Source organism: Miscanthus floridulus, chromosome 19 (genome assembly GCF_019320115.1).
Source record: "Miscanthus floridulus cultivar M001 chromosome 19, ASM1932011v1, whole genome shotgun sequence".
NCBI lineage: Eukaryota > Viridiplantae > Streptophyta > Magnoliopsida > Poales > Poaceae > Miscanthus > Miscanthus floridulus.
The window spans coordinates 79,957,180-79,983,170 of NC_089598.1; the positions used below are offsets into that span (position 1 = coordinate 79,957,180).

At 45.4% G+C, this 25,991-nt stretch overlaps 1 pseudogene; it reads right to left on the bottom strand.

Moving 5' to 3' along the window:
- Nucleotides 1-23,065: 23,065 nt before the first annotated feature.
- LOC136527777 (uncharacterized) lies at nt 23,066-25,348 on the bottom strand (annotated as a pseudogene).
- Nucleotides 25,349-25,991: the final 643 nt, after the last annotated feature.

Genomic DNA, 25,991 nt, shown 5'->3' on the forward strand with positions numbered 1-25,991 from the left:
CAAGAAGTTGACTCACCCGCACCTGCACCTACACCTGAGCCATTCCAGGAAGAGCCCGAAGAAGAACTCAAAAAAGTGGAGGTCATTGTATTATCTGATTATGATGAAGAGGAGGACGTCGTTCAAGAAGATCAGCCTACCCCTACCATGGGATGGACTACAAAGACCTAGTACAATCCAAGGTGTGAATCCTCCATTTCACACCACCGACTTATGAGGATTCTTCAGACCTACTACGCTGATTGGGACGCAGCTGTGGAGTATGTCTGCGAAGAACATACGCACCCTCTAGAGGACACTTACTGAGCTGTTGATGTTGGAACTCGTCCAGAAAATTTTCAAAATGTATTCTATATCCCTATAAGTGTCTATAACATGGAAATCTCTAAATTTTGAATATTTGTGTTGGATGTCAGATATCTAGAAGAGGAAGAGGCCGAGGTCGTGGAGGTGTTCCCCCACATCAACCACCGCCACCTACTATTTAGCAGCTTCTGGCAGTGCAGACATAGCTTATGCAAGCTCTGGTGTAGAATTAGTAGAATCAACCAACTGGTGGAGCACCGGTGAAAAGCATGGTGAATTCTTGAAGGGCCGCCCCCTGATGTTTTCTCATGCCACTGATCCACTGGAAGCAGATGATAGGCTTCGTGTAGTGGAAAAGCAACTCAACATAGCATAGTGCAACGACCAGCATAAGGTGTTGTACGTGTTAGGACAACTCCAGGGAGAAGCTCAAGACTAGTGGGAGGCATTTGAGTATGGACGTCCCACTAATGCTCCTCCTATCACCTGACAAGAGTTTAGAGAGAATTTTAGATCCTACCACATACCTGAAGGATTGATAGAGCTGAAGCAGGAGGAATTCAGGGCTCTGAAACATGGATCTATGTCTGTGGTTGAGTATTGTGACAAATTCGCTCAGTTGTCACGTTACGCTTCGAATGAGGTGGTTGATGATGTTGATAAGCAACGCCGCTTTCTCAAGGGTTTGTATGATGGTCTGCAACTCTAGCTTATGTCCAATACATACCCCAATTTCCAGACGCTGGTAAATCACGCTATTGTTATTGACAAAAAGTGCAAAGAGATGGAGGCCAAGAAGAGGAGGCTTTAGGGACAAGCCTCTGCAAGCAATACTCGTCTGTGCACCAATCCTCAACAAAGCTTCCAGTAGAGGTACCAGGGACCACCTAATCAATGGAATCATAACCCAAACCAGCAGCGTCTATCGAACCAGCAGCAGAGTGGCCAGCGGACACCACGACAGGGACCGCCTAACAACACTCCCATGAAGACCAATGCACCTAGCACCCCCAATGTATGCTATTGTTATGGAGAAGTTGGGCATTATGCTAACCATTGTCCTAGGAAGCAGAATCAGCTAACACCCCAGGGTCAGCACAGTAATCTAAAAGGAACACCTTAGAAGCCAGCGCCCAACATGAGAAAGGTGAATCATGTGTCTATAGAGACGGTGCTTGTGGAACCAAAAGTCATGCTCGGTACGTTTGATGTTAATTCCACACCTGCCACTGTTCTTTTTGATTCTATAGCTTCACATTCTTTTATATCATAAGCATTTGTTAAAACGCATAGCATACCCTTATGTGCCATGAAAAATCTTATACTAGTAAACTCACCAGGAGGTAGTATGCAAGCTTCTTATCGTTGGCTCCCAACTAGTCTATCCTTAAGGGGGGTAGAGTTCAAAGTGAGCCCATTGTGTTGAGAACATCTGGTATTGATGTGATTCTGGGTATGGATTGGATGAAGCAAAACTAGGCAGTAATTCAGTGTCAGGAGAAGATAGTTGTTGTGACCGCATCGAATGGGGACAGAATTAGTGTTGATGTTGTAGTACAAGCACAGTCGACAGCCACAGTGAACCAGCTTGATGATAGCGTCAATAAGGAGGACCTAGTAGTGGATGAGTTTCTAGATGTGTTTCCCGATGACTTGCTATATATGCCACCTGACTGTGACATTGAGTTTATTATTGAATTATTATCTGAAACTGCACCTATAGCTAAGCGTCCATATAGAATGGGGGTTAATGAACTAGAGGAACTTAAGAAAACAAATAAAGGAGTTATAGGAGAAAGGTTTCATTCATCCTAGTTCGTCATCTTGGGGAGCACCGGTTATATTTGTTGACAAGAAGGATGGTACCCAGAGGATGTGTGTTGATTATCGGTCACTAAATGAGGTTACTATCAAGAACAAGTACCCGCTACCTAGAATTGATGACCTATTTGATCAGTTGAGAGGTGCTTGTGTTTTCTCTAAGATTGATCTTCGTTCTGTTTATCATCAGCTGAAGATTTGTGCAACTGACATACCCAAGATAGCTTTTACTATGAGGTATGGTTTGTATGAGTACACTGTTATGTCCTTTGGTTTGACCAAGCACCTGCATACTTTTATGTACTTAATGAATAAGGTGTTCATAGAGTTTTTGGATAAGTTTTGTGGTGGTATTTATCGATGATATATTGGTATTCTCCAAAATGGAAGAAGAGCATGTTGAACATCTAAGGTTGGTCTTGCAAAAGCCCAGGGAACAAAAGTTATATGCTAAGCGAAGCAAGTGTAAGTTTTAGTTGAAGGAAGTTTCTTTCCTAGGCCATGTTGTCTCTAATGGTGGAATAGCAGTAGATCCAAGCAAGGTAAGATATGTGTTGAATTGGAAACCACCAACCGATGTGGGAGAGATTCAAAGTTTCTTGGGATTGGTTGGATACTACAAAAGATTCATAGAAGGGTTTTCTAAACTTGCCAAGCCTATGACAGCTCTATTGGAGAAGAATGCTAAGTTTGTGTGATCTGAAAAGTGCCTGGCTAACTGTGAAGAATTGAAGAAGAGGTTGACTACTGCCCCAGTATTGGTTTTGCCAGATTTGAGCAAGAACTTTTCTATCTATTGTGATGCATCTCGTTAGGGTCTCGGATGTGTTCTTAAGCAAGAAGGAGTAGTGGCCTATATATCCCGACAGTTGAGAAAGCATGAGCTAAACTATCCTACTCATGATTTGGAGTTAGCAGCAGTGGTTCATCCTCTGATAATATGGAGGCACTATCTTATCAGACATAAGAGTGATATCTATACTGATCACAAGAGTCTGAAGTACATTTTCACTTAGACAGATCTGAATATGAGATAGCGTTGATGGTTGGAGTTGATTAAGGATTATGATCTGGAAGTACACTATCATCCTGGAAAGGCGAATGTTGTTGCCGATGCTCTTAGCAGGAAGAGTTATGCCAATGAGGTGCAAGTGGCATCTATGTCAAGTGAGCTATGTGCTAAACTTAAGCAACTATGTTGGGGGAGCCCATACGGAGTATGGGCCAACTCCCCCTTGAAGAGGCCTGATGAAGGAATAATGGCGGAGGCTGTCCCTAAAATGGCGGAGGCTCTATCCAAAACGGTGGAGGCTCTCCCCAAGACGGCGGAGGCCTAGCGCAAGGATAATGGTGGAGGTTCTCCCTGAGATGGCAGAGGCCCTCCCCAAGATGGCGGAGGACTAGTACAAGGATGACGATGAGTTTCTCCCTGGGACGGCGGAGGCTCTCCCCGGGACAGCGGATGCCTAGTGCAGTGATCATGGCAAAAGTGTTCCCTGAGGCATCGGAGGCCCACCAAGGTGCGGGACGATCAAGTCAGCAAGGCATATGTGAGGACAGTTGATGGGCCTCCAGTGGGCGTCGGCCTAGGTCCAAGGTGAAGACATCATGAGACGGTGTGATGAGAACACCCCTGAGGTTAGATACTAGGGCTAGAATATTCCTGGAATGTACCGTAGCAGTTGAGGGGCACTGTTGTAAACTCTGTAAAGTGGTAGTTGAGCCCTATAAATAGGGAACACTTATAACTATACAGGGGGCCTGGAAAATGAATGAATGAAACCCTAAGTCTCGTGAGTCTGTATTGGATCCTCATTCTCTCTTTCAGGCAGTGCCTCCGCCAAAGCTAGAGTCCAGAGCCTCGACCAAAGTCGAAGGCCTCCGCCCCTTTCTTACTCCCACTTTGCCAAAGCCTACTGAATCCCTCGTTTAGCGACCTTCTACCCGGAGCCTCTGACGGACGATCTTGTCCAACAGAAGTGCGCCGCATTCAGGGACCTTCGCCCGTCTTAGGCGGAGGCCGGACTCCGCCCATCTATGGTGGAGACCCCAACCTAAGATGAAGGCCTCCGCCCACTTCTCACTCTTGTTAGAAACCGATGTTTCAATAGTGGCACCCACCATGCTCGGCATGAATTTTTTTTGAGAGTTGAGAGTTGGAACCTTCACGTCAGATTCATAAAAAAAATCCCAAAGACCTCCAGGTGCCCAACCTTGGCACCAAGCTTTCGGCCTCCATGCAATGGAAATTCAACTACGCGGGACGTCATTCTGACAGCCTTCGCACCTCAACTACGGTTCAGATAAGTCAGCTTTAATTCATCAAAAACCCAAAAATAGTGCCATGACTAAGTTTTGAGCCCATGACTTTCATATTTGTCATGGAAGTCGAGCATATTTGTTATAGCAATCGCAGATCTGAGCCACTCACCTGCTACCATGCTACCTCCGACAATCCAATAAGCCACGTCCTGGTTTATAGGACCTCCGGGTCTCTGAGCTCCGGAGTCTAGTTTGCACCATTGCATGCAACATCAACTTCTTAGTGTTAGCCTCCTCTCATTTTCTTAACAAATGCATTGCTACTTTCATTTCTAGTGTTTGTTGCTAACAGCAAATGTGCAGAAACAAAGTCACAAGCTAACAGGCCAGGTCTAGGCAACCTCCGCCATAGGAAACGTCCTACGTGCGAGCGCACGATACTCAGTTTCTGCAAGCCGCGGCATCCACTCCACTGTCTCCACACTTGCCTTCGACGCCCGGGCGCCCGTGTCCTAGAATACCTGGACGCCCACGACGATGGCGTCCCCAACCTCGACGACGCCAATGGTTCTGCGGTGCTCATGACCTTTTGCATGCCACACCGCCGTGCTCGTTGTGCACCCATCAAGCAGCATTGCACTCGCCGTAGGCCATGGCCTAGGCTCACCAACGCTCAACCTCCTTCAAGATGCGTGACGTCGACTGCTAAAGTCGGACAGCCCAAATGCCAAAGCAAAGGCTCTACCTGCTACGACAGTTCACCTCTGGGCTCTAGCCAGCAAACACATACTGTACCATCGTACGAAGGCCAGATAAGTAACGTATACTCATATACTCTCTTTCCAATTCAGCAGTAATTATTGCCTCACCATTAATCCCACACGATACCAATTCGTACACCTAGTTTGCTTACAGTCATGATGCACCTATATGCAGTAACTGTGCAATGCTTCACTAAGCTTTGTCTACAGTACAAAGATGTGCAGAGTCTATATAAGCCTTCAGAGATTTGGATCACACAGGGCAGTCCAGCACATACATCCATGAGTTTTCTTTGTTACAAAACATACATCATCTACGAGTCCTAGACCTTTTGACAAAAATATATAGCCTCCGGCTAACCAATAGAGCACGCATAGCGTTCCCATTGTTTGCCTGCAGGTAATCAAGTGACCACTTCATCACCATAGCAAGCACTGCCAGCGACCTAACGTGGTTGTCGTCCCCAGCATCTACGCCGGCTAGAATGCAAGCCCAAAGGAGCCTCTGACTAGAGTGGAGGAGGTCCGGGCCAAGCTTCGAATTCCTATAACCTCCGACCAAAGATTTGAGAGTTGAAACCTTTCGGACGTTAAGTAAAAAAAACACAAAACAACAACAACAAACAGAAGATATTCAGCCTTCGCCAGAATTCGCACATCTTCATACAAGGGACCTTCGCGTCTCCGGGCTCCGAGTGTGGAGTAAACCATTTCAATATCAACTTCTTAGTATCAGCATCCCCTCACCTTACATGTCAAACATGCATGTTCTATTTTTTTTCTTGCTTCTTCTATTTTTGCTTAACAACCAGCGAAGGTGCCAGGAGAAACTCCAACAAGCAACGTACAAAACTCAAGGCCTCTGGCTAGAACACAAGCACGTACCTGGTCCAACCTCCGACGACCGTGCAGGCCAGCAAGCCATGCAGAACACCATTGGCTGGTTGCAGATTCAGATGCACAACGTGGACCGAACCACCGACTTGAGGCATCATTCAGACCACCGCCTCGGCCAGGCATTGTCCTCCAGCGTTCGGCCTCCGCCTCGGACAACACTCAGGATCTGGATGCCAAAGACCTCCGCCCTCTATGGTCAGAGGCCCACAGAATGCATCGGTGACAAGAGCCGCATCGTGGCATGGCTGTAGTTTGATTGACTGCTAACGACTAATCCGGAGAAGGCTCTAACTGCTGCAAGATACCACTGCTATCTAACTTAGCATGACACGAAGGCCCAGATAAGTTATCAGTTCAGTTTTCAAAAATTGCCAACTGATTTTATCTGCAGCTGCCGGCCCAGCATGATGGCAACGAAGGATGACCTCCGACGCAAACCGCAGCTAAGTAACTCGGCCACCCATCTAAAAATTTCTGCAAAAGTTGTACGTTACATTTACGTGGGACTCAAGCCCTTTACCTTCCAATCTCATAACATAATCTAGTATGCATGCAAATGTAAATAAAATTATCATTATTGCTGTTTATCGAAACCACCTGGCGAAGGCCAAAGAATTTTTCAAACACCTGTACCTTCGTATATAATATATTTCATCCATTTATCTATACGCTAACCTCCGGCATGGTTTAGGTTGCTTATCTTTTCACAACTTCGGATTCTTGAACTACAACACCACAGGTATCAAAATAGCATAAGAGAATACTTTTCATCAGCTTATAATCCTAACAAATTTCGCCCTTGTCATTTATTTTTACACATTCTTGTCTAACCTTTGCCTTTCAAGGCAAATTTCGTAAACCAACCTTGGTGTACAACTTGTCACCAATGTGACCAAAAAACTTGTTGTGGCCTTCACTGCATCAAAAGCATGGCCTGAGTGGCTATACATGTCTGGCCTTGACCCGGCTAACTTAAAATAATTTTAAACTTTTGTCGAATCTTTTTTTTACTAACATGCAGGTCACCAGCACTGTAAGTATCTCTTATCCTCCCAAGCTAACCCCCTTAGAATATATTTCATTTGTTATATGCGTGTTTGCACCTCCTCAAGACAAATCAGTCAGTACTCCTCATCAGGCAATTCTTCTCGTTAAGTGATCAGCCTTCGTCACATATCTGTCCAACAAATCTTTGAATCAGTCAGTCAGTGGTTCTCATGGAATATTCAACACTTATCAGAAAACTCAGTGATCCTCTATGAGTCAGTGAATATTCATCTATAAATGGCCTTCTCCAGTAAGTGGTATTCGACAGCCAACAACCTCCACCGATTATTGGTCTTCGCTTATATGTCAATGCACCTTATCATTGGTTCTCCATAGCCTTCGACACGTATTGGCCTTCACCAGTCAATAACCTTCGTCAGCCTTTGGCCTTCATTAGTTTGAGCCTCCGTTAGTCATGGTCTTCATTCATCAATCAGTGGACTTCACATATTATTGGTTTTAGGCAGCCTACATCAGTCATAGGCCTTTGATAGTGAGCTAACTGTATCAGTCAGTGGCCTTCATTAGTTAGTTGGTTTCCATCAGCATTACACCTTCGGCAGTGACTAAACCTTTGAGCCCTCTAAAGCTAACACTTTCCCTCATTTTTGCAGGTGGCGTTGTTCAATTTCTTCCTTAAAGTATTTATAATATATTAATATGCATCAACCCAATGTTATTCTGTCTAACCTTCGTAGGGAACTGATTACTTATATATTCAATACTAGTTACATCCATACCCGTGCAGGTACACAAATGGCAGCCTTCGATGCATAATAACTTTACACCTTTTAAATATTTTTGCGCAAATGCTATCATTCTCATCATCGCATACATATATTGCGTAAGTACATTGCAATGCATGGCCCGGGCCAACCAGAAGAAGTCCCAAAACAACACGGGCACCAGGTCACGAAGCCAAGGCTGTCGTGCTGAGAATACATGGGCGCCATGACTCTATGCATCAAAATCCTAGAAGAAGTCCCAAAACAACATGGGCACCAGGTCACGAAGCTAAGGCTGTCGTGCCGAGAATGCACGGGTGCCATGACTCTATGCATCAAATCCTAGAAGAAGTCCTGAACCCACACGGGTACCAGGTCACGAAGCTAAGGCTCTCGTGTTACCTTCACGTATCATATAAATGACTAACCATCTTTTGCAGCTAGTGGGAAAGCCAGTGCCTTTCTGGGTGTTGAAAGACTTGCAAAGCAAGCCGATATTCGACGAAGCTATAATGCCCAACCTAAGTCCCTAAAAATGCAGGAGATCAACTCAGTTGCATTTTTACGACTTCTTCGGCCTTCGACACGCGGCGTCGGTGTCTATATCGGCAGCGCCTTCGCCAAGCTCTTCGGCATGAGGGGCTCCGCTACCATCTTCGATAACTTCACCAACATCACCTCCGCCAAAACACCTTTTTCTTTGGAGGGCCTTCGCCAAGCAGCTTTGCAGGAGGACCTTTGGCAAAACCATGATAACTAGCCTCCACCAACGCAATGGCATGTGGGGCTTCATCGACACCTTCATTGCATACAACAACATCGCCTCTGTCAAACAACTTTTGCAATATGGCTCAAGAACCTCCGTCGACACCAAGTTCTACAACACCTTCGTCGATGTCTACATCGGCAAACTTGCTTCTGAACACCTAATTCCACTACTACAACTACGTCGCCTACACCAAGCGTCACTAAGGACCTAATCACGAGCACTAGCCAAGAGGGGCTAGGGAAGCACGCAGAGGACCAGCTTCTCCAGGGCATCAAGTCTTTTTGCCTGGTGCTCATGAGCGAAGATTTATTTGAAGACCTCCACCCAAAGAAGGATCGGAGACGAAGACCTCCGCCCAAAGAAAAGACGAAGACCTCTGCCCAAAGAAGGACCGGAGATGAAGACCTCCGCCCGAAGAAAATTCGAAGGCCTACGGAGGCCAGCACGCCAAGATGATACCAGACTCAGAGGTGAAGACCTCGGAGATGAACACCTGCGAAGGCCTTGGAAGCAAAGACCCGCGCATCATGAAGGCACTAGAGGTGAAGACCCCAGAGATGAAGACCTAGGAAGGCCTCGGAGGTGGAGACCCGCACGCCGAGGTGACACCAGAGGCGAAAGACCCAAAGGCGATCGAAGACCCCTGCACCGAGAAGACATGGAGATGAAGGCCCATACATCAGGCCTTGGAGACACACCTGCATGCCAAAAAGACATCAGAAGCAAAGGCCTCAAGGATACAGACCTACGCATCATGAAGGTCCCAGAAATGAAGACCAGAGCACTGAGCGAAGCCAATGAACCATGCTATAGAAGCAGCAGAAGGAGCCGAAGGCCATAGATGAAGAAATCTAGAAGATAAAGGCACCCAGAGCTAAAAGCCTAAGGAATTAGTGCATGTATAGGTTAGAGTCATGTGCGTGCTCTTTTCTCCATGCCCTTTTTTTCCCACAGGGTTTTTGGGATGGAGTTTTTAGCGAGGCGTGCATGAACGGGTTGTGGAGGGCAATCCCCGCAACCAAGATATGGGTTGTATAGTGCCTCTTCTTGTATGAACATCTACTAGGTCATGTAGTACCATCCATAACCTAGTAGCTGAGGGGCTACTGTTGGGGGAGCCCATACGAAGTATGGGCCAACTCCCCCTCGAAGAGGCCTGATGAAGGAATAATGGCGGAGGCTATCCCTAAAATGACGGAGGCTCTATCCAAAATGGTGGAGGCTCTCCCCAAGACGGCGGAGGCCTAGCGCAAGGATAATGGCGGAGGTTCTCCCCGAGATGGCAGAGGCCCTCCCCAAGATGGCGGAGGACTAGTACAAGGATGATGATGAGTTTCTCCTTGGGACGGCGGAGGCTCTCCTCGGGACAGTGGATGCCTAGTGCAGTGATCATGGCAAAGGTGTTCCCCGAGGCGTCGGAGGCCCACCAAGGTGCGAGACGATCAAGTCAGCGAGGCATACGTGAGGACAGTTGATGGGCCTCCAGTGGGCGTCGGCTTAGGCCCAAGGTGAAGACATCACGAGACGGTGTGATGAGAACACCCCTGAGGTTAGATACTAGGGCTGGAATATTCCTAGAATGTACCGTAGTAGTTGAGGGGCACTGTTGTAAACTCTATAAAGTGGTAGTTGAGCCCTATAAATAGGGAACACTTGTAACTGTACAGGGGGCCCGGAAAATGAATGAATGAAACCCTAAGTCTCATGAGTCTGCATTGGATCCTCATTCTCTCTTTCAGGCAGTGCCTCCGCCGAAGCTAGAGTCCGGAGCCTCAGCCAAAGTCGAAGGCCTCCGCCCCTTTCTTACTCCCACTTTGCCAAAGCCTACTGAATCCCTCGTTTAGCGACCTTCTACCTGGAGCCTCTGATGGATGATCTTGTCCGACAGGAGTGCGCCACGTTCAGGGACCTCCGCCCGTCTTAGGCGGAGACCCCAACCTGAGACGAAGGCCTCCGCCCACTTCTCACTCTTGTTAGAAACCGATGTTTCAACAAACTAAACTTGGGTTTCATCACTAATGTAGTAGAGTTAGTGATAGAGCCTACCTTGGAGCTAGAGATACGCTAGGGTCAGTTATAGGATAAGAGGTTAAAGGAAATCACAGAGGACATAGTGATTGGTAAGGCATCAGGTTTCTGTATGGATGATAATGGAACTCTATGATTTGGGAAAAGACTATGTGTGCCTGAGAATAAGGCTATACGAGATGCAATTCTTCGTGAGGCACATGAGTTTACTTACTCTATACATCCCAGGAGTACTAAGATGTACTTGGGTCTGAAGGAGAAGTATTGATGGTATGGACTTAAGATGGATGTGGCTGAATGTGTTGCTTTATGTGATACATGTCAGAGAGTCAAAGCTGAACATCAAAGACCTATAGGACTATTACAACCAATGAAGATACCAGAATGGAAGTGGGAAAGTTGGTATGAATTTTATTGTTGGGTTGCCACGCACTCAGAGAGGTTATGATTCAATATGGATGATAGTGGATCGGTTAACTAAGGTTGCTCACTTTATACCGGTCAAGACTCATTATAATGGACCGAAGTTGGCCTAATTATATATGGAGAAGATAGTGTGTCTACATGGAGTTCCCATGAAAATTGTGTCTGATCGAGGTACTCAATTTATGTCTCATTTTTGGCAACAAGTACATAGTTCATTGGGAACAAAGTTGAATTTTAGTACAACATATCACCCTCAGACAGATGGACAAACTGAGAGAACTAATCAGATTTTAGAGGACATATTGAGAGCTTGTGCTTGCAGTATGGTACAGGTTGGGACAAGAGTTTGCCTTATGTAGAGTTCTCGTATAACAACAGTTATCAGAAGAGTCTCAATATGACACCTTTCGAAGCTTTGTATGGACGAAAGTGTAGAACCCCGTTGTTTTGGAATCAAACAGGAGAAACTCAAGTGTTTAGACTGGATGTTTTAAGAGACGTAGAGGAGCAAGTAAGGATGATTGGGGATAACTTGAGAGTGGCATAGTCTCGACAGAAGAGTTATGGTGACACTCGGAGAAGAGAATTGGTTTTCAAAATAGGGGATTATGTTTACCTAAAAGTATCACCAATGAAAAGTGTGAGAAGGTTTAATATAAAAGGAAAGTTAGCACCAAGGTATATTGGGCCTTTCAAGATTTTAGAGAGACGTGGAGAAGTAGCTTATCAGTTGGAATTGCCTGAGAGTTTGTCAGGTGTACATGATGTGTTTCATGTGTCTCAATTAAAGAAGTGATTGTGTGTACCAGAGGAGCAGATACCATTAGTGGAGCTTACAGTTAAGGAAGATCTTACATATGAGGAATTTTCAGTAAAGATTTTGGAATGGCAGAAAGGGTTACAAGGAGCCGAGTTATAAAGATGTGTAAGGTTCAGTGGAATCGGTATACAGAAGATGAGGCTACTTGGGAAAGAGAAGAAGATCTAAGGAAAACATACCCTTAGCTTTTTGAGTAAGCATCGTCCAAATCTTGAGGACGAGATTCATGTTAAGGGGGTAGAATTATAACACCCTAAAATTTGCATCATTTTGAAATAGGTGAATTTAATTTAATTATGCATTTTGTGAGCATGTAAACTTAGAAAAATAATAACGTTGTTAAAATTAAAATCAAATATAAGGTCTACATACATGTTTGTGCATTCATGCTGATGCATATTTATTTTTGTGATGCTTGGGTTTGATCAAAATTGCAAAAGGATTTCAATTTGAATTGAATTTGGATTTGAAAATGTGTTTAAGAAAAAAAATCTTTTTCTCTCTCTCCCTGGCTTTCGGCCCACTCTTTCTTTTCCCTCCCGCACGGCCTAGCTTCCCTTCTCCATCTCGGCCTGTTGGTTCAACTAGCCGTTTCCCACAGCTTGGCTCCGCTCTTCCTCTCTTGCGGCCCATTCCAGTAGGCCGCATCGCAGCAGGCCGGCCTAGTCGAGCCGCGTCGCCCGCGCTCTCCTCTCTCTAGCTTGGTTTCACTGACGAGCTAGCCCCATATGCTAGTCGCGTCGTCTTCCACCTCACGATCATCTCCTTCACAGACTCTCCACGTCAGGAGTCCGCAACCGACCCGACTCCACCTTATCGCGTGCTCCAAGCGGTTTCGCTCCCATAAATACCGAGCCCAGTGTCCCGCCGCCTCCATCAAGTCGCCGAAGCCGTCTCGCCTCGTCCTAAGCTCGCCGTGCCGCCACCACCGAGTTCAATCTGCCGAAGCCACGCGTCGCTTCCATCTGCTCCACGCCACTGTTTTTCGCCGTGGTAAGTTCGCCTTGGCCTCCACTTGCTCTCTGTATCTTTCCCGAGTCGAACCATGGCCCGTAGGTTGTTTTCCACGTGCACCGCTCGTTGTCGGCCATGGCGCCGCTACCAAAGCTCGCCACCGGCGGCCTCTCTCCCTCATTCTCTCTCTGTTGTAATCTAGACTGTCTGTATCAGATCCAACAGCTGAGATCGGCTGATACCCTTTCGTCGAGGCCTTTTTGCAAAAGAGTCCTTTAGTTTCTCAGAATTCAAACCTGCTATCCCTACATTTTTTCTAAAGAACCCCTGTACTTCTTCTTTATCATGCCCATCATCCCTGGCTCAGTTTAAAATCCGATTTTATTAATTTAAATTCTAAAATCAAGTTCCAACTATTTACAGAAGTGCCACTGATCTTTTTTTAGTCATAAAATCTCTGTTTTAGCTCCGATTTGATCCGTTCAAGTTGCGTTAGATTCATAATTGCGTAATCTACATGTTCATCATACTATTAAATATGTTTTCAACTTTTGAAATTCAAGGTTAGATTTAATCTATTATTTTATTAAGGAAAATCTTGTTTAATTCATAACTTCTTCGTTATAGCTTCGATTTTTGTGATCTTCGCGTCTATGTGTTCGTAGCAAGACTTAGATTTGTTTTACAAACTTTTCATCTTGATTTTATATTGGTTGGTGTACTGTTCTAATCTATATCTTTTGTTGCTATGCATGATTGCTTCTAGATGCTTGTATGTTGCTATGATTATCGAGTATAGATGGTGAGCAATTCGTGGGTGATCAAGAGTACTACTTTGACGAGCAGGATCAGCAGGAACACTTTGTTCAAGACAAGTATAGCATGGGATCATCCTTGTTTCCTATCAACTTTAATACATTTAATTCATATTGCATGTGTCACCTTGATAGGGATTCCCTATAATTGAACTTATACCTTGTCTCCTATGGGATATGCATTGAGTAGCCTTGCTAGCGCTCAATTAAATCATGATCTTGTAACTTGACTAATGGTATATGCAATAAACATTAAAACATGACTTTTTAGCAACTTGGAAATAGAGGGCTAAAGTGTTTAGTAACTTTCTAAATGCTTCAGATTCCTCTTCCTAAGGACTTATCTGTAAGTGAACATCCGGGACTTATAGTATAGCTATGAGGACTACATGGCTCTGGCTTTAGCTCAGTATGAGGACATTTTCTAGCTTGTTAGAGGTTACCTTTATGGCATAAGAATGGCTTGCCGAATCGGGTATAGGATAGCCGCTACTCTTATGTGTATAGCCATGATGGAATTGTGCCATTCGATAGGGGGTTCCTATATCTATTTGCCGAGTGAATCTAATGGCCCTAACTTATTAGATGAACCTTTGAAAGGCTTCATAGTGAACCCTATCTGCTCACCTTTGAAGTGTTTTGGGAGTAATTAACCTGGGCATATGGGTATCATGACTCACAGTGAAAGTGTACAACCTCTACACAGTGTAAAACTAGTATATTAGTCGTGCTCACAGTCATGAGCGACCTTGGACCCTCGTGGAATAGATGATCACTAAGAATTATCCGTTTATGCTATTCATTATTCTTGTTTACATTGATCATGTGTTTACTATGGGATTAAAACAACTTGTTGCTACTCTTATACTAAAATTGTGACAACTAAAAGCTGAATGTTGTTAAACCTATGTCAAGCCTTTTGAGCCTCATGAACCCCATGTTACACTTATTGAGTACGACACGTACTTACGCTTGTTTTTTTCATTATTTGGATAAAAATCCCGGATGGGTAACCGATGGCTATGGTAATGATGACTTTCCTGAGGATTACTAGACTTGTGGTCAACCAGTTGACGTCCCTGTGATATGGAGCTTCCATGAGAGATTTTTCTTTATACTTTCGCTATATTTATGTGAAGACTCTGTCTTATTATACGTGATGTAATAAACACTTGTGATGGTACTATCTATAATTTGTCGGCTTATGTGTGTGACTGATCTCTGGGCGCATATAAGATTATGCATCCTATTCTATCCTTAAAATCGGGTGTGATAGAAACACAATCATCAAGTGCCTCTAGATGCAATCACTCAAGCAATGTAGTTGGATTCACTCCTAATCTCACAAAAATGATGAATCAATGATGGAGATGAGTGAGAGGGCTTTGGCTAAGCTCACAATGTTGCTATGTCAATTCAAATGGCCAAGAGAGTGAGCTAGAGCCGGCCATGGGGCTTAAATAGGAGCTCCCATGAAATAGAGTCGTTGGGCTGCTCATTGTAGCCCAACTCGAGACGACCAGATGCGTAGGTCCGCCTGACCAGACGCATAGCCCCAGCGTCCGGTCAGCGGATGACTGCCACATGTCCCCCACTTCAAACCAGTGCGCCCGATCTCAATGGTCGGAAACACCCGCGCTCGTGTTAAGTTATGATCGAACGCATCGTCCTGGTGTCAGGTCACGCGCATGCATGAGCCACCGAACCAATGAACAGATGCACTGTTAGTATGACCGAACGTGCCACCAACGTGGAGTCTGGTCACTTCTAGTAAGGGTGCCTTGACCTGACGCTGATCTGTGTCTGATCTTCTCCCGCTACGTGCTAAAATCAAGCACCGCCACGTCAACACTGATCAGACACGGGAATAGAGTTCCCTGTGCGTCCGATCCTGCTTTGCTACCAACGTCCGGTCATTAGACCGAGACTGAGCCACTTCAACACCACTGACCGAACGCATCGGTGCAGAGTCTAGTCCAGTGTTTGGTCGAGGGAAAACAGCCCCTTGACTTCACCAACTTCTCACCCTTGCTCAAATGTGCTAACTACCAAGTGTATCACCTTGTGCACGTATGTTAGCATATTTTCACAAACATTTTCTAGGGTGTTATCACTCCACTAGATCTAAATGCATATGCAAATGAGTTAGAACATCTAGTGGCACTTTTGATAACTGGATTTCGATACAAGTTTCACCCCTCTTAATAATATGGCTATCTATCCTAAATGTGATCACACCCATAGGTGTCTTGATCACTAAAACAAAATGGCTCTATCACATTCACCTTTGCCTTGAGCCCATTTTGTTTTTTCTCTTTTTTCTTTTCCAAGGCCGAGCACTTCATTATCTCCATGGACTCCACCATCACCATGATCTTCTCCATTTGCTCCATCACTTGAAATGTGCTACCTATCTCATAATTACTAGAATAATAGGTTAGCATTTAGGGTTTCATCAATTCACTAAAACCAAACTAGAGGTTTCAGAAACCAAAGATTTCCACGTTGTTTGTCGAAATTTCCTGCCCTGGGATAAACCCAGTGTCAACTAGTGTTGTCTAATATGTAATGATGATTAGTGTTAACATCAATCAATATCACCGCTTCTTGCATGTACTATTATGCAAATTAAATAAGTATTTGTATAGTTTTTTTCCAAAATGGTTGGCGAGAGTTTTGTCATAGTTTTATTAGAAGAAAGAAAACAACTCTTATTTTAAAGCAAAATCAGGCCCAAAACCATAGTTATGAGAACTGGACCCAACATCGGTTCGTTGGTTCATTGGTCTAACCATTAAGAACCGGTTAAACCGTTAGTTTGATAGTTTTAGACTAGACGAATTGAACCGCCTATAAATACTTCAAACCAGAGCAATATAATAATATACAACAAATAATTAGCAACATATATCTGATGACATATTCAAATAAACTGATAAAGAACATAATTATATGACCAACTTTCAACTAATCAAGCCTCAAGTCCACAATAGGTACTCCAAAATCAGCATGTCGGTGGCCCTTAACTTAAATAATCTAGTCGTCTGGCCCCGTTCGCGTGCCCTTAAACCCGACTTGATCCGCTTCTTTTTTCATCCGGAACAGTATTTTCCTCTCACAAATTCCTCCAGATTCATCCAGATTCTTCCAGAATTCCTTCAAGCGACATCATAGGAAGATTGATTTTAATTTAACAAGTTCCATAAATCATGGTACTCTAGAGTTGTTTTACTGGATATGCCTAAAACACACATGAAAACATAATATATATGGAACACTAAAGAATTAGTGCAAAAAGGACTTGAATAGTAATTCAAATATTGCTCGTTGCAAAACAGTTAATAAACGTTAAAATAGAGCCTACTATTATGAAGAGCTCATCGAGATGATAAAAAGTAATATATTATTTGCTTAAATTAGAGCTTATATGAAAAAGTTATGAAAATAAAAAATTTAAAAGATAGCTAACCTTAGCGTAGCCAAAAGTCAACACCAGTAGTGTGGCGGACCAGGCTGCAACGTGCAGCACACGTCCAAGGATGAATGCTCCAGTCTGAAGCGCGAGGCGGACCCGCATGCAGTACACTTCCAAGCTCGAATTACAGTATGGTGGGGGCATGCGGCAGCAGGGGGCACAGGAGCACGTGTGCCACTAGCTCTGATCTGGCCGGATCACATGGAACCGGCTGGTTCAGCTGGTTTTACCGATCCAATTATATGGACGGTCTTTAAAGTAAACTAACTGTTGTGGTCTCTGGTTCGGTCTTTTATCGATTGGACCGCTAGTCCGGTTTAGTTCTGATAAGTATGACCAAACTCACACAACTAGGTAAGACTGCAACACTAAATAAGCATATATAATTAACCTAAAGAACCAAAATGGCGAGGAGAGGAGGGGGGAGGGGGAGGGGGTGAATGAGTGCAAACCAAAATTCTTTGCGTAACTTGGTTATATCCCAAATTGAACAAAAAAACACCTCAAAACAATATAGAAATAACTCAAGACAATGAGAAACAGAGATAAGGGAAGAAAGGCTCAACATGACAGAGGCTACACACTGGGGAAAAAAAAGAGAATACCAGACAGTCCGCAGGAAATGCACCGACAATTGAATCAGCGCAATTGTAGAGATGAAACAACTTCACCCTGGACGTTCCTCATGAAAAAAAAAAAACTTTCAACACTGGACTGTCTGGTCGGTAGAAAAGTGACAAGAAGAAAGAGAGTGTCGACGATCCGTACATGCCAAGAAAAGCAAATACCGTACAATCGCCAGTGGTCCGGTGAAGCACGCGAAAACTTATTAGAGAAGCAAGTTCAGTGGAGTGCTCCAAAACTCAATCCAAACTAGCTTGTTCAAAATCATTCATAATCTGACATTTTGGGCACCACTTTCGATTTCTAGTAGGGTTGCTCTTGGACCAAAGAATTCAACAAGGTATAGGAAAGTAGGAGGTTTCCAATATTGAACTTCAACCAAAGCTTGATATCACTTTTGAAGTTAACAAGGTATGTCTTGTACTATTGTAATCAGGACATGCATTCTGTTGTACTATTTTAATTGGGAGAGAAGCTAGGTAGCTATTTTAACAACCTGAACATATATGCCCTATCCTTGCCTACATTTGCTAGGCAAGGTTAGGTAATCTTACTGGCTACTTGTGTTGATAATGGAACCAAGCAACACAGGCTAGCCGGGTAAGACAACACAAGTAGCCAAGTAAGATTGCCTAACCTTGTCCAGCAAATGTAGGTGTCCGATCTTGTAAACCTAGCATGTTTTGTTGCCCTATATCAACACACACATGTGCCCACTATTGTGGTTGAACACTTCGCCAATTCTTCTTTCACTCGGGACTGCACCGCCTTAGGGCATCCTCCCTCCCTTAATGGCTTCTCCTGCAGTAGCACCCTTCTTGTGGTGCATCCACACGTTGCTTACCATGTCTAGAGATGCCTCCTTCACTCCGCTATCTCTCACTCTTGCTTGCTTTTCTTTTGGCGCAAACAGGAATTGATTCTTACTAGGTGTTTATGTTTGTTTGGGTTTGGGTGTTTGTCAGATTGTGTGCCGACGCTTGTAACAAGTTAACAGAGGGCATAGACTAAGAAAAGATTAAGGTTCCAACGGCAATCCTTGCTCCCACATGTAATGGAAATGGTACATATTGGATAGCAAGTTTGAATTGATGGTAGAAAAGGAAACCTTATATTTTCAGTAACACGTAAGAGAAGAATAACAATGGCAATTGAAGCTAACAGATTATGGTGCATCAAATGGTTAACTGACAACTTTCATTTACATCCATCTTTGCTAAGGTAATGCAACCTGGGAAACAATAATTTTCCATGTTCTCAAAGGCCTTATTAAGCTTTTGGAAATTGTCCTATTGCGTAATATGTTTTGTCAATGGAATTCACATGTTACTTAACATATCTTGGTCTCCAAAGTCACATTTTTATTAAAAAAAAAGGCGGTCAAATGCAACAATGTTATTGTAGCAGTTTAGCAGAACTTCCCAACCAATTCACGGTTGACCTAGGCACTGGTCGGGGGTGGGTGGTTGGATGGGGTGACTAATGTAGGCAAGTTGCAATACACAAACAGAGCAGATACTTTGTGTTTCTTCTTCTATTCCAAGGGAATTTTGAATGTACTCAATGAAGATAAGTACATAAGATCTTTTCTCCACTGCCTTCGTCCACAACAATTGTCATTTAACACCGATACACCCTTCACATATCAGCATTATTTACTAATTACTCAGAACCTAACTCCATTGAAAATTGGACTCATAAACCAAAATTCTAGAATCGATGTATTTGAACTGATTTTTCTTTTCATGGCAGCTCTAACAAAGCCAAGTGCAACGTATTAGCAAATATTAGCCAATACGTACGTCCGCGCGTGAAGAAAACCAAGAGAATGAGGGAGGCGATCTGCCTAGTATTGCACAATTTAGGATATGCGGTATCTGATTTTGTGGTTGGAGGAAAATCTAGTGTTGCAGAATTTCGGGTCTACGACACCTGATTTTGTGAAAGGACGAAAATAAGACATTTTGCAATTGGAGAAAAAAATAAGACAAGGACAATAGTTGATGGGTAAATAGGGTTTTTCCAGGCGATGGTTATTACACATATTTTATGCTAAAATTGTAGTTTTAGTTTGTTGCAATTTTTGTTGGCATAATCTGCAATTTTAGGATCTGAGAATAAAAAATTTGATAGACAAAATCACAAACCAGACAAATCTAATATATATTGACACAAAGACAATTCATAATTTTTTTCTATAGTTAGACGATGACAAAAAAAATAATATGTTGTAACACAAAAACAATTAACAAATCACAAGAGTACAGATTACAAGATGATTAAAAAAATTAGAAGAGGGAGAAAACGAGGAAGCTGATAAATCCAGTCCGTGTTTGGATAAAGATCTGATAGGTAAAGCTGGCCAATAAAAAGAATACATCATCACTATAAATGTTCATGTAGCCTCGAGGCACGACGGCACGGCACGAAGCATGTTTTTTAGCCCGACACGAGCATGGCCCGGCCCGATGACGTGTGGGCCCGGGCTAGCCCGGCCCGAGGGAGTAGGCCGTGCCTGGGCCGCTGCTTAGGCCCGTGGGCTGGCACGGTACGGCCCCGCCTGCGACGGTCGGCCCGGCAGCGGCCCAGCCTCCCCCCTCCCCCTCCTCACTCCTCCCCTCCCCGCGGCCCAGCGCGGCCCACCGTCCCTGCCTCCCCCCCTCGTATAAGAGCGCACGCCGCGGTGGCTCTCCCCCTCCCAGCGCCGCATTCTCAGTCGCCCCGCTCGCCTCCTCACGTCGCAGCTCCTCCCCTTCTCACGCCACAGCTCGCGATTCCCTCTCGCCTCTTCCGCCTTCCCCGCGCGCGGCGGCGTCTCCCTCACATGCATGGCCGTCTCCCTCGCGCGCGGCACAACATCCGCGGCAAGATTTGAGCGGCGACGGGCGGATTCAAGTGCGCCAGCAACCGCCGCCTCCTTGCCTCCCCGCGCGGCCCCACCTCCAGCCTCCAGGGCGAGCGCGCCGACGGCCGCCGCCGCTTCCCGTGCGCCTCTTCCGCCTTCCCCGCACGCGGCGGCGTCTCCCTCGCACAGTCGCACGCATGGTCCTCTCCCTAGCGCACGGCACGACATCCGCGGCCAGATTCGAGCGGCGACGGGCGGATTCAAGTGCGCCAGCAACTGCCGCCTCCTTGCCTCCCCGCGCGGCCCCACCTCCAGCCTCCAGGGCGAGCGCGCCGGCGGCGGTCGCCGCTTCCCGTGCGCCTCTTCCCTCCTACTCTCCCCTTCCCTCTCTTTGTGGGCCTCGGGCCATCCTGGCACGCTTGGCAGGCCGTGCCTTCTCAGGCCGGCCCGGCCCGGCCCAAAAAACGGCCCAGCAGGTTGTGCCTGAGCCCTTGGTCAAGCACGACATCCGGCTGGGCACGGCCCAGGTGGCACGTCGTGCCGTGCCGGCCCGACCTCCTTCGGGCCCGTGCCGTGCTGGGTCGGGCCGGCCCGTTGGCCATATATACCATCACCAGCACAAGCTACGGGTCTACGGCATAAGATCAGACGGACGAGCCGTCGCCTGAACAAACGAAGCATTTCGGTCGACTGATATGTAGGAAACGTGGGGTAAATAAGACGGTTTGCGATTGGAGAAAAAAATCAGACAAGGACAATAGTTGATGGGTCAAATGGCACTGCACAATTTAGGGTGTCCGGTATCTGATTTATGCCCTGTTTGAATTCATAGGGGGGATCTAGTGCTGCATTCGGGTGTACAATACCTGATTTTGCCTTTGGTGGGAAATCAGACGTTTTGCGATGAGAAAATAATCAGACTAGGACAATAGTATGGGTCAAATGGACTGCGATAAGAAAATAATCAGACTAGGACAATAGTATGGGTCGAATGGACTTTTTCCTTTTATCAATCTGGCCACGCAAACCCAACCGCCGGCCCATATGCACAAGTTGCACGATGTAAAAATATTACTGCTCCCAGCTTCACGAGAAACAAGATCTAGTTTATAAATGGAAAATGTTTCAAAAGCATATGGGATTTGTTCCCATAATACGAGGGAACCCAAAACTTCGGCTACTAGAGCATTCAAAGTATACCACGAGGCAATAATTTCCCATAGCTAGAACAATCAAATATGATATGGAACAATAAATCTCACCATTGGAACAACCAAATATAATACTGAACAATAAGCTCTCACTGCTAGTACAATCCAAAATATACCATGGAATGATAATTTTTCATATGGAAGAATATATTTTCAGTGAACAACCCAAATAGGAACAATGAATACATGGAAATAATGCAAGCTGCTATTCGGAAAATGGTAGACATAGTTGTGAAGTATTCCAAAAGGGAAGGAAGCTAAGTTCGTGAAACCGGAGTGGCAGTGATCTCAGCTAGCTATAGCACATCGCAGTCACTTCCACTGGACACTGAAGGTTAAGTTTCAATCCTCCTCTATTCTAAAATTGACTCCAAGCATTCTAAACCTTAGATCTCAAATGCATAGACACCAAGACTATTAGACTCTGGTTAGTGAAATGGCGCAGTTTTGTAAAGTTCTATGTTTCTTTTTTCATTGAACCTGCATTTTTTCAGTATTACAAGACTCCCCTTTTCCAATTTCTGTCAGAATCAATATATAAATAGCCTACAATGTTGATAGACAAGTACTCCCTCGTTTCAAATTATAAGACGTTTTGGCTTTTCTAGATATACATAGCTTTTGCTATGCATTTAGATATACGATGTCTACATACATAGTAAAAGCAATGCATTTAGAAAAACAAAACGTCTTATAATTTGGAACGGAGGGAGTATATGAAATTAAAACAAATGGTAGTAAACCATGCTCAATATGCTAGTTAAGGCATATATACAACAGATGAGCAGAAATTCTCCTGGATGGGATGAGCTCAGAGGTTAATATGCCAATACAGTAGCAACAGAGTGGAGGGCTAGCAAACAAGTAAAACAGAACTGGACTGAAATTAAATGCATGTCATCATATAAAGGCTTTTAACTAGACAAATCACTTCGATTCACTGCTTCCATATCACAAATCTTATGAAGGCACTAGCTATAACATCTGTCTTAGACATAATCCTCTTGTGTAGTTGAAAACACCATATGATTAGCAAATTGGTCTGTCATTTGAAATATTTCAATTACAAAAATGACAAAAGGACCTTAGAAGACATTCTATAGCATCTAACATTAGTACATTACTATTAATTGGCATTCCAAAACCAGACATGAGCACAACATCTGCAAGGTTATTCATTCAGAGAACACGAAGGAAATAGGACAACCCACAGTACAAAACAAATTCTAAAATATCTAGGTCAACAGTATGTATCAAGGATAAACCAAGCACATGGAACTTACAAGACAAGTGGAAGTATTACTTCCTTCAAAAGAATCCAGTATATCTCATACATGTAAATTCACCTGGTTGAAACAAGATGCAGCCCGTGTACACATACAGATCCATGTAATATGCAGGGCTGCAACATCCTTAGAGCAGTCTAACTATGGTATGACCAGGCTCAAACATTCAGACAGTATCCATGAACTAAAATGCTGCCCAAACTCAAAACTGTTTCCTTTTGTTCCTAAACAACTTGTCTCTTTTGGAGTACACATAAAAGAAACCAAAAACAAACACTCCAGACATGGAAACAGAGACCCATGGGAATGGTGGATCTTTGAAGCAAACCAGTGAAGCCTCCAGCTCCTGTGATGCCTGATACACCAATGAGTGAATTTCATACAGATCATGGTCTGAAGACCTCAAAAAGTACATTGCTTTGTCATAGTACAAGCGTGACATGGCTGAGACCACCTTCCTCCAGTTTATACGTGAGCAGATTCCACCTCTGAATGAATTCAACATGCCTTTTCTTTCTAACAAGTATTTTCTCCCCGCCATGTGCCGCCATTGACTCCAAAATAGTCTATTGTGCTGGTGATTGTGTAGTTCAGGGTTGTGAGAAGAACATTCCTACGAGCCTGCATCTTTCTGCACAAAAGACAGTGATTTGGTCTCTGAAAAAGGACCAAATGGTGTATGTCCAGTGCTCCAAGTGTAATCAACAACCGTGGCGTTATGCTCAGGGCTCCATGACAGATGCGTGGGTGAAACCCCCCACATACTCTGCAGAACTGAGCCGATGATTGGGCGCTCAAGATTTCTAGTCATTGTAAGCACATGTCGACCATTACAGGTGTAGTCACTTACTGTTTGTGAGCTCCTTGTCCTCACAGCAACCACCATATCCCCAAATGCCACTGCCTGGTGGTACCTATCCAGTGGCAAAAGTTTATCATAATCCAAATCGAAAACAAAAACCGGCACCACCTTGTCATGTTCATAATTTTCGTGGACCCCAGCCAGACGATGTATCTCATCCGCCGAGTCTGACAGCACCTGCCTCAACCTCTTAGGAGTCCAAGTATTCATTCACTATCAATGTGTAGTTCTCAAACAGGAACCTCGATGTAAACGAGTTTGTCGACCGGGCAATTGCGAATGAGCAAATTGGGCATTCAGAGTACTTGACCGTATGCATATCAAACTTCAAGCTCTGCCCACCATAAGGTAGATCCCCATCACGAATTGACTGTTCAATCACACGGAAATCAAGCCCATCTTCTTCCTTCCAGTCCCCATGGATGTGAATGAACCGAATAAGCAACGAGTTCTCATAATGCACTGGAATTCTGAGCGAAGGCACTAGCAAAGACTTGTAAGCACTGAGAACCAGCGAGGCAAGATCAGCGAGGAGAGCTTTCTCCGACTTGGGCCTGCCGTGAAGGGTGGCAAGAGGGTGGAACTCACCACGGGGGAGCACGCCATCGCCAGAGAGCGCCGGACCGTAGTTCACCGGACCAGCACCGAGGTCGATCCAAATGTACCGATCCTTACCAGCCCAGACGGGGCCGAGGCAGCGGGAGTACCCAGGCGAGGAGGCGTCAGTGCCGGAGGAGGCCGCGGTGTAGGCATACTGGCGTGGCTGCTTGCCAAGGTCGAGCAAGTAGATGTAGACGGCCTCAGCTGGGCCGGAGCCGGCGAGCGCGCGGTAAGTCCTCGGCGACGAGATCGTCGACAAGCGAGTAGGGAACGCCGGAGAGCGCGTTATTGTGGAACGGCGCGGGGGACTTGTCGAGATGCGCGCGGACGGCGGCGCCAGCGCTAGAGGCGAGCTTGGACGCCGCGACGGGGCCGGTGACGTCAAGGTGGAGGGTGTGGGAGACCGCGAGACGGTGTGGGCGGCGGCTGGAGAGGAAGTGAGCTGAGGAGACGGCGGCGTTGACGAGGGAAGGGAGGGACCGCCCGGAGGAGGCCGGGAAGGAGGAGCCGGCGAGGCGGACGTGGACGGGGACGGTGGCAGAGAGATTGAGAAGGAAGGAAGGGAGGAGGGAGGATCCGGGCGGAGAGCGCGCGCCGGAGGGCGGCCGGGAGGGCGGCGAAGGTGTCGTTGCCGGCGGACGGGTCGCGCGCGGCTGCCGACGCGAGGAAGGCGTCGAGGCCCGAGAACGCCACCGCGGTGACAGCGGGGGCGAGCGAGCCGAGGAGGAGGAAGAAGAAAAGTAGGGTTTGGGGTGGGGGACGAGCCATGGTCGCCCGCCGGCCGGCCGGACGGAGAGGCGGAGGTCACGAGTTAAGGCCCTGTTTGGTTTCCATAAGTCAGGTGACTTATTAAGTCAGGGGACTAAAAACCAGTGACTTATAAGTCATGTCTGTTTGGTTGTAGATGACTTATAAGCTTATTAAAGGTGTGGGCCCCACACGAAAAAAGGTGACTTATAAGTTTTAAGCAGGGGTGAACCAACTTAAAACTTATAAGCAGGGGTGACTTATAAGTTGGTGGTGTTTGACAAAATAAATCACTTTTTCACTTTTTAACTTATAAGTAGGTGATTTATTTGGAACCAAACAGGGCCTAAGTCGAGTTCAGATCCATCTGGGATGCGAGAGGAGACTAGGAATGCAGGGTATGCGATGAGGATCTTCTGTGGTATAAGGGATCCATGGATAGCCCTGTGTGCCGCTCTGTTATGAACATCCTTGCATCCTTCAAAAAGGCCTTATGCAGCATAGCACTTTTCTCAAAGGAACCTAGCATGCATCCCGCTATTAGGTGAATCTGGCATATGTCTAGCTATGCAAGGGTGCACTTACATCCGCACTACAGGTCATGGCCCGGCCATTGCATTCATCGTGCAAGAGCCAACACCAGTTACCACCTCCTTGATTCATTTCCCCTCGGAGGCAATGCTATTGGCTAGGGTTTCCACATGCGGTCC